Raw genomic sequence first — 9611 nt, 5'->3', positions numbered from 1 at the left:
GCCCTAGGTAGTGCGTGAGTGGGCATTGTGTACGTGCAAGTAGTGGCACACGATCTGGCCTCTGTTGCGTCTTGTAACTGTATATATACGCCCTCAGATGGCTAATGCAAAGTGTGTTGAACCTCATTCCCGCTTACAGTCCTCATGCCGCCTGCTCGCGTCGGACGGCAGCAGCAGCTCGCTCGCCGAGCCGTACTCCATGAGACGGTGTAGGCTGTGGCTGTGTGGCCGCGCCGCCGTCTCCTCCCCTGCCGCGACGACGGTGTCGAAGGACGAGTTCCTCGACACGTGCAGTAGCTGCTCGCCCCGTACTCGGCCGCGAAATCCTCGATGAACGTGAACAGGTCCGGCCGTGCACCGACGTGGCGCACGGGCGAGGAGCCGGCCATGTTGCACTGGTTCACGGGCTTCTTCCTGTCCGGGTCGCGGTAGGAGTAGAAGAGCACGGCCGCACCTTGGCGGGCACCTGGACGAGCGTGAAGCAGCTGGAGCAGACGATGAACGGCGCGCCCTTCGTGTCCTTGGCTTGACCTCCGGAGATTGGTTGAAAAGCTCGGAGAGGTCGCCTTTCAGCTCGTCCACCGTCTTCAGGATCTTCTCGTGGAGGGGACTCGTCTTCTGTGGCGGGAGAGCGTGGCGAGGAGGAGGGCTAGGCTCCAGCTCACCGCAGCCGGTGCAGATCGGGAATCCACGACACGATCAGGCATTGGTGCAGCTTCTCCGACAACCACTTTGCTTGTGTTGATGTTAATCTTGCTGCACTGAACATTGTCAGGTAGTTTCAGATTTCAGTTACAGTTTTCTGAATAATAACCAGAAGCATACTCTGTTCATGCTGCGGCAGAATAGGTCGTAGTGTTTAACTTCCTGTAAGTCTTTGTGTTCTTCCACCTCGAGTGCGTGTGTGATCCTGGGTTAAGTCCTAACAGCTTGGACTGTCCTAGGTGTGCGCGGCGTCGGCCATGTCACACCGCCGAAGGAGAGCAGCACCGCGTTCCTTGAAGTTGAAGGACGATGGCCTACTGCGCTGCCGTGTCATGTCGTGGGAGAGCTGCCGCCGGAAGATGCCACGCGGCCGTGACCCGTTTGGCGAGCCGTAGGGGCTCGCCACGGCGCCGGCTCGAATGACGGGAGAGCTGCCGCCTGCACGCGTTCGCGCGGAGCTCCGCGGACCGCGGGAAGACGCTGCTGCTCGCGCCCGTGGCCGTCTCCGCCGCCACGCTCGTCATCGCGGGGGCTCTGCCATCTGTTGGCCGCCGGCCGTGCTGGGTCAGCTTAGGCGGGTGTACAGGGCCCCGCCCAGCTCCTGGACCTCGCCGTCGGGGCCGATCACGTCGCGGCGTACAACGGGCAGGCGCGCGGGGTCCAATGATGGGGGGTCTGGCCGTGCTGGGTCAGCTCAGGTGGATGTACAGGGCCCCGCCCTGCTCGTGGACCTCGCCGTCGGGGGCTTGGGGCCGACCACTGGGCGGCGGAGCAGGGTCCCATGTCTGGACGGGAGGGAGAGTAGAGGAAGAGTTGGTCTGGTCTGACCAGTCGCGGGTTGGATGGTTGACCAGGTGCGTTTCTTTTAGTTTTGGCGAATTTGTAAAAAAAAACAAAAAAACAATTTTTACCCGCGAAAGACCTACTTCAATCTTTTTTTCCGTGAGTATGATCTTGACGATCGCATTGATGGCTCCGTGAACGTCTTCGCCGCCCGCGACGATTCCGAGTGGATGGCGATCGATGCCACCATCACCCGGTGGTTCCTCCTCATCATCTCTGATGGCATCTTCCGCACCGTCGTGGATGACGGTGACTCCGCCGCCGCCGTCTGAAGCAGGATCACCGGCCTCTTCACCGGCAATAGACTGCAGCGCATCATCTTCCTTCAGCAGGAGTTTTTTGGGTTACACCAAAACGACTCTCCCATTTATGAGTACAACATGCGTCTCAAGACGATCGCCGATGAGTTGCGTGACCTCGAGTTCAAGGTCTTCGATGAGCTCATGCTCTCGACACTGATGGCCAGCCTTAATGAGGGCCTCGACAACGCCGCCTCCAACCTCACGCTCCTTACGACGCCGACATTCGAGAAGGCTGTCGCTTACCTTCGTCTTGAGGAGCGCCGCATCAAGCAACACCGGGCGCGTGGTTCACACTGCCCTTGCCGCCGGCATCTCGTGCAGCGGCCCTCCTGCGCCAGCTCCTCCACCCCAGCGGCACCCGACGCATCCGCACCCGGCGCCTCCCGCGCCCGCGCCGCCGCCGCCACCTGCGGCCTCCAACCGCCAAGGGGGGCGCAAGCACGGTGGCCGCAACGGCCCGCAGCGCTCAGGCGCACCCGCGGCTCCACGTCAGCAGCATGCGCCACCACCGCTCCCGCCATGGAGTGGCGGGTACAATCCCTGGACAGGGGTCGTCCACGCCTATACCATGCCTGTGCCGCGCGCACCGGCGCCTAGCCTCCTGGGTCCCCACCCTCTGTGACGCCCGGATAATCAAGCTACAGTAATCCCCTACTAATGATGACACGTCACCTCTGTCTCTGTAGTTAATCTCGGAATAATTCGAAACCGTTTCATATTTAAATTCTAAATAAGTCAAACGACAGAAGTTTTCAAAATATTAAACAAAAATGTTCGGTGTGTGACAAATATTGCTATGGTAATTATATTGAAGAAAGCATAATTTTACAAAGTGCCTAAGTGCTTTAAACTAAATAAAACAGAAAAGAAAAGTAAATAAAAGTAAACGATCAAAACAAAAAAAGGATTGAAAAGGCCCCCCCTCCACTGGACCGAATGGCCCAGCTGGCCGGCCCAGTCGCCCCTGGCCTATATGGCCTCCCCACCACCGAACCCTAACCCCCCACCACGCACTCCCTCCCCCACTCGCTCTCTCCTCCCACTCCCCCGATCCAGATCGGGATCGGGGCGACCACGCCCCTGCCCCCGTTGACTCCTCGCCCTCCTCTCCCTCGCGCGACGCCCGCCGGAAGCCGCGGCCACGCCTCGCGCCGACCACGCCGTCGACTGGATCGCCACCTCGCCGTCGACCAGGACCACCTCGCCCCGAAGTCACCCCGACGCCCGTCGCCACCACCACGTCGCTCGTCCCCGTCCTCCTCCCCAAAGGCACCCCGAGCCACGCCGCCCCTCGTCCCTGCAACGTGGGTGAGCCCCCGGGCTCCGGCCTTGCTCCTTCTCTGTTTCTGCTACGGCTATCGCTGCGCGCCGTTGCCGTCGTGTCCTTCCCCCGCCGTGGCTCGCACCGCCCGCGCCCGCTACGCACCTGCCATGGCCGCCCGACTCCCCCGCCCCGCTCCGGCTGCGCCACTGCACATGAGACCGCGCCCCGGCCAAGCCACCCGCACCTCCCAACCACGGACTGCGTGCGCCAGAACCGCGCTGGCCGCGTCGTCGCTCCCCAGCCCCGCGCACTGCTCTCGGGCTTCGCCGCCTACCACTGCTTGCCTCCTACCGCGTCGCTGCTCGCCTCGCCATCTGCGGCTGCCGCTGCCGCCCCACGGCCATTGCGCTCGTCACCGTCCCCTGCCCGACCGCGGCTCCGGCGCCCTCTGCCTCGTCCGTCCGCCCCACTCCGACGCCCCCTTGCCGCGCTACCCCTGCTATCGCCGTGGCCGGTGGCCCCCTTGGTGGCCTCAGGCCTCCAAGCAGGCGCATGTTCCGCCCGTGCCGTAACCGCACGGCCGGGTGCCCGTTAAGGCCCCTAGGGCCATTGACATATGGGGCCCAGCCCCTGGAACATTTTAATTTTTTTTAAATAAAATAGAATTAAAAAAATAAAAACTAAAAATAAATTTAATGAATTAATTAATTAACTGAATTAATTAAGTTAATTAATCCAACTTAATTAATCTAATTAACTAGTTAGTTTAATTAAACAGTAATTAGATTAGCTAATCCCTAAATTAGACTAAACAGTCAATGATGAACGGGACCCACACGTCAGTTGACCAGTCAACGCCTCTGTTGACTGCTGACGTCATGCTAACGCCATGCTGACGTCAGTGTGCACTGTTCTGGATACTGTTGGATTAAGATAATTAAATAAATGCTAAAAATGATTTAAATCTTTTAAAATCAATATAAAATAAACCGTAGCTCGGATGGAAAAACTTTGTACATGAAAGTTGCTCAAAACGACGAGACGAATCTGGATACGCAATCCGTTCGTCTGCCACACATCCCTAACATAGCGAACACGCAACTTTCGCCCTCCGGTTCATCTGTCCGAAAATGCGAAACACCGGGGATATTTTCCCGGATGTTTCCCCCTTCACAGGTATCACCTCATACCGCGTTTGGGCACCCCTAGCATCACGCTTTGTCATGTCATGCATCATCATGCATTTGTTTGCATTATATTTATTGTTTCTTCCCCCTCTTCTCTTGCTAGACACCGAGACCGACGCCGCTGCTACCCAGTACGACTACGGTGTAGATGACCCTTCCTTCTTGCCAGAGCAACCAGGCAAGCCCCCCCCTTTGATCACCAGATATCGCCTATTCTTCTCTATACTGCTTGCATTAGAATATTGTAGCATGTTACTGCTTTCAGTTAATCCTATACTGCGACATAGCATGTCCTTGCTACTACTGTTGTTACCTTACCTGCTATCCTACTGCTTAGTATAGGATGCTAGTGTTCCATCAGTGGCCCTACACTCTTGTCCGTCTTCCATGCTATACTACTGGGTCGTGATCACTTCGGGAGGTGATCACGGGCATATACTATATACTTTACACTGTTACATTACCTGTGATACTGTTCAGAGATGGGGGCTGAAGGGGCAGGTGGCTCCATCCCGGTAGAGGTGGGCCTGGGTTCCCGACGGCCCCCGACTGTTACTTTGAGGCGGAGCGACAGGGCAGGTTGAGACCACCTAGGAGAGAGGTGGGCCTGGCCCTGATCGGCGTTCGCGGATACTTAACACGCTTAACGAGATCTGGGTATTTGATCTGAGTTGGGTCGTTGACCTTATACGCACTAACCACCACGTGGGACAAGATATGGGCAACCGGCGTCGTGGTATCAGCCGAAGCACTTCGTGACGTCAGCGAGTGAGCGGCGCGCGCCAGATTGGACCGCGTAACGTGACTTCCGTTGTACTGGAGGTTGCTAGGTCTGCTTCCGGCCGCGTTCGCAACGTGCAGGTGTGCTATGGGCGATGGGCCCAGACCCCTGTGCGCTTAGGTTTAGACCGGCGTGCTGACCTCTCTGTTGTGCCTAGGTGGGGCTGCGATGTGTTGATCTTCCGCGGCCGGGCATGACCCAGAAAAGTGTGTCCGGCCAAATGGGATCGAGCGTGTCGGGTAATGTGGTGCACCCCTGCAGGGAAGTTGATCTATTCGAATAGCCGTGTCCACGGTAACAAGCGACCCGGAGTTGTACCTTGACCTTATGACAACTAGAATTGGATACTTAATAAAACACACCCTTCCAAGTGCCAGATATAACCCGGTGATCGCTCTCTAACAGGGCGACGAGGAGGGGATCGCCGGGTAGGTTATTGCTATGCGATGCTACTTGGAGGACTTCAGTCTACTCTCTTCTACATGCTGCAAGACGGAGGCTGCCAGAAGCGTAGTCTTCGACAGGATTAGCTGTCCCCCTCTTATTCTGGCATTCTGCAGTTCAATCCACCGATATGGCCCTTTACACATATACCCATGCATATGTAGTGTAGCTCCTTGCTTGCGAGTACTTTGGATGAGTACTCACGGTTGCATTGTTCCCCCTTTTCCCCATTTCTCTACCCGATTGCCGCGACCAGACGATGGAGCTCGGGATCCAGACGCCACCTTTGACGACGACTCCTACTACACCGGAGGTGCCTACTACTACGTGTAGGCCGCTGACGACGACCAGGAGTAGTTAGGAGGATCCCAGGCAGGAGGCCTGTGCCTCTTTCGATCGGTATCCCAGTTTGTGCTAGCCATCTTATGGCAACTTGTTTAACTTATGTCTGTACTCAGATATTGTTGCTTCCGCTGACTCGTCTATGATCGAGCACTTGTATTCGAGCCCTCGAGGCCCCTGGCTTGTATTATGATGCTTGTATGACTTATTTATGTTTTAGAGTTGTGTTGTGATATCTTCCCGTGAGTCCCTGATGTTGATCATACACATTTGCGTGCATGATTAGTGTACGATTGAATCGGGGGCGTCACACCCTCCGGCGCACCAGGCGTTCGTCGCCGCGCCATAGACCGGTGTTGTTCCGGGTCTTGGTGCCTACCCCGCGCCGTAGCATGTTGTCGCCCCAGGTTTTGGCGCCTACCCCCCGCCACCGGCCATGCCTCTTTCCTACTCATTGTGGGATCCGACCCTACTCACCGCCCTCCACACCGCCCCTACACCGACTCAGTATGGCGGCGGCGGTGATTGGTTCATGGACACTGGAGCTACTGGTCACATGGCGGCTAACCCCGATAACCTCATCACCTCACGACCCACCGCCACTTCCACACCTGTATTATTGTTGGTGATGGGTCCACTCTTTCCATTACACACATCGGTCATGCTGCCTTTCTTTCATCTTCTGCATCCTTATCACTTAACAATATTGTTGTGTCTCCACACCTTATTAAAAATCGTGTTTTTGTTCGTACTTTAACTCGTGATAATCCTGTCACTATTGAGTTTGACATTTTTGGTTTTTCTGTTAAGGATGCCCGTATGCGGATGGTTCTACACCGATGTGACAGCCCCGGTGATCTCTATCCTTCCCAGTCATCATCGTCGTCCTCCGCACCCGCCCTGGTTGCACTCTCGGACATCGATCTCTGGAATGCTCGTCTTGGTCACCCCAGCTCCGTCTCTCTCAGTCATCTCCTTAAGGAATTTTCATTTCATGCAATAAAACCGACGCTCACACATGTCGTGCTTGTCGTGTGGGTAAACATGTTCGGCTTCCGTTTAGCTCGTCATCCACCACAACGTCGTTTCCTTTTCAGTTAATTCATAGTGATGTTTGGACGTCTCCTATTGCAACTAATACTTGTTATCTATATTATCTTGTGATTTTAGATGATTTTTCGCACTTTGTGTGGACTTTTCCCCTATGACATAAGTCTGACGTTGCACGCACTCTCGTTGCGTTCTTCTCTTATGTGTCCACTCAGTTTGGCCGCTCCATTCATGCACTCGACAATGGAAAGGAATTCGACAACCTTGCCATTCGCTCGCTCCTTAGCTCCCATGGCACCATCTTCCGCCTCACGTGTCCATACACCTCCTAGCAAAACGGTCGTGCCGAACACATTCTTCGTACCCTCAATGATTGTGTCCGCACTCTTTTATTCCATGCCAATATACCTCCTCGGTTTTGGCCTGATGCCCTAGCTATATCATCTTTGCTCCTCAACATTTGCTCTTGTCGTGTTCGTTGGAATTATACGCCGCATCATCTTCTCTTCGGCTCGCCACCATCCTATGATGCGTTATGAGTCTTTGGATGTCTTTGCTATCCTAGGGTCGCCTCCACTGCACCTCATAAGCTGGCACCTCGCTCTATCGCATGTATCTTCCTTGGTTATCCTGCTAACACCAAGGGATATCGCTGGTATGACCCCGTCTCTCCGCGAGTCATCACTTCCCGGCACGTGTACTTTGATGAGAGGTGTCTTCCGTTTCAGCAGATACCACCTACGGATGCGGCATCGTGGTCCTCTATGCCTGGGCCCAATGGACTTTACCGCGTGCCTCCTCGGCATGCCCTACCACCATCTTCGGCAGCTCCCTTGGCGACCCCGGCCTCTACACCGACTGCCTCACCGGTAGCCACGCCGGCCATGCCGGCAACGCCGGCCTCTTTTTCGGCCACGCCGGCCTCTCCACCGGTCACGTCGCCGGTGGCCCCTCACCGGCCTCTCCACCAGTCACCTTGTCGGTGGCCCCCTCACCGGCCACGCCGGGTACGCTGACATCTTTGTCGGCCACAACGGGTACTTTGGCATCTTCGGCGTCTGCTTCGGCCTTGTCGACCGCCTCATCGGAGGCTGCTCCGGTTGTTGTGCCACTCACTCGGGCATGTGCAGGCATTCTTCGTTCGAGTGGCCGCTATCCCTCCGACCAGTATGTCTGTACTGCCTCGACATCTGCGCCATCGCCGGTCCCTTCATCCGCCCGTGCCGCTCTTTGCGATCCTCAGTGGTTTGCGGCCATGCAGGAGGAGTTCGACGCCCTGTTGCGGAACTGGACTTGGCAGCTTGTACCCCAATCCCCACATGCTAATGTCATCAGCGGCAAGTGGGTGTTCAGGCATAAGCTCCGTCCCGATGGCACACTCGAGAGGTATGAGGTTCGCTGAGTGGTCCGCGGCTTTCAGCAGCGTGCGGGTGTTGACCTCACCGATACATTCGCTCTGGTTATCAAACCGGGCACGATCCGCACCGTTCTTCAGCTTGTTGTGTCGCGTGCATGGCCCATTCTTCAGATGGATGTTTCCAATGCATTTCTTCATGGTCATCTTGATGAACAGGTCTTCTACCAGCAGCTCACCGGCTTCATCGATGATGCGCATCCCGATCATTTCTGCTTGCTCCCCCGCTCCTTGTATGGACTCAGGTAGGCGCTGCGTGTGTGGTACCAGCACATCGCGACCTTTCTTCATCAGCTCGGGTTTCGTTCCACTCACTCGAATGCCTCGCTGTTTGTGTACACACATGGCGCTGCTACAGCCTACCTGCTGCTCTAAGTCGATGATATCATCCTGACGGCATGCACCTAAAGGAAATATGCCCTAGAGGCAATAATAAAGTTGTTATTTATATTTCCTTATATCATGATAAATGTTTATTATTCATGCTAGAATTGTATTAACCAGAAACTTAGTACATGTGTGAATACATAGACAAAACCGAGTGTCCCTAGTATGCCTCTACTTAACTAGCTCGTTAATCAAAGATGGTTAAGTTTCCCGACCATAGACATGTGTTGTCATTTGATGAATGGGATCAAATCATTAGAGAATGATGTGATGGACAAGACCCATCCCTTAGCTTAGCATAATGATCGTTAAGTTTTATTGCTATTGCTTTCTTCATGACTTATACATATTCCTCTGACTATGAGATTGTGCAACTCCCGAATACCGGAGGAACACCTTGTGTGCTACCAAATGTCACAACATAACTGGGTGATTATAAAGATGCTCTACAAGTGTCTCTGAAGGTGTTTGTTGGGTTGGCATAGATCAAGATTAGGATTTGTCACTCCGAGTATCGGAGAGGTATCTCTAGGCCCTCTCGGTAATGCACATCACTATAAGCCTTGCAAGCAATGTGACTAATGAGTTAGTTACGGGATGATGCATTACGGAACGAGTAAAGAGACTTGCCAGTAACGAGATTGAACTAGGTATGATGATACTGACGATCGAATATCAGGCAAGTAACATACCGATGACAAAGGGAATAACATATGTTGTTATTGCGGTTTGACCGATAAAGATCTTCGAAGAATATGTAGGACCCAATATGAGCATCCAGGTTCCGCTATTGGTTATTGATCAGAGATGTGTCTCGGTCATGTCTACATAGTTCTCGAACCGGTAGGGTCCGCACGCTTAACGTTCGATGACGATTTGTATTATGAGTTAT

The sequence above is a fragment of the Triticum dicoccoides genome, chromosome 7A, assembly GCF_002162155.2.
Source record: "Triticum dicoccoides isolate Atlit2015 ecotype Zavitan chromosome 7A, WEW_v2.0, whole genome shotgun sequence".
Taxonomy (NCBI): domain Eukaryota; kingdom Viridiplantae; phylum Streptophyta; class Magnoliopsida; order Poales; family Poaceae; genus Triticum; species Triticum dicoccoides.
The sequence above is the reverse complement of the archived record's forward strand: the minus strand, read 5'-3'. Positions refer to the sequence as shown.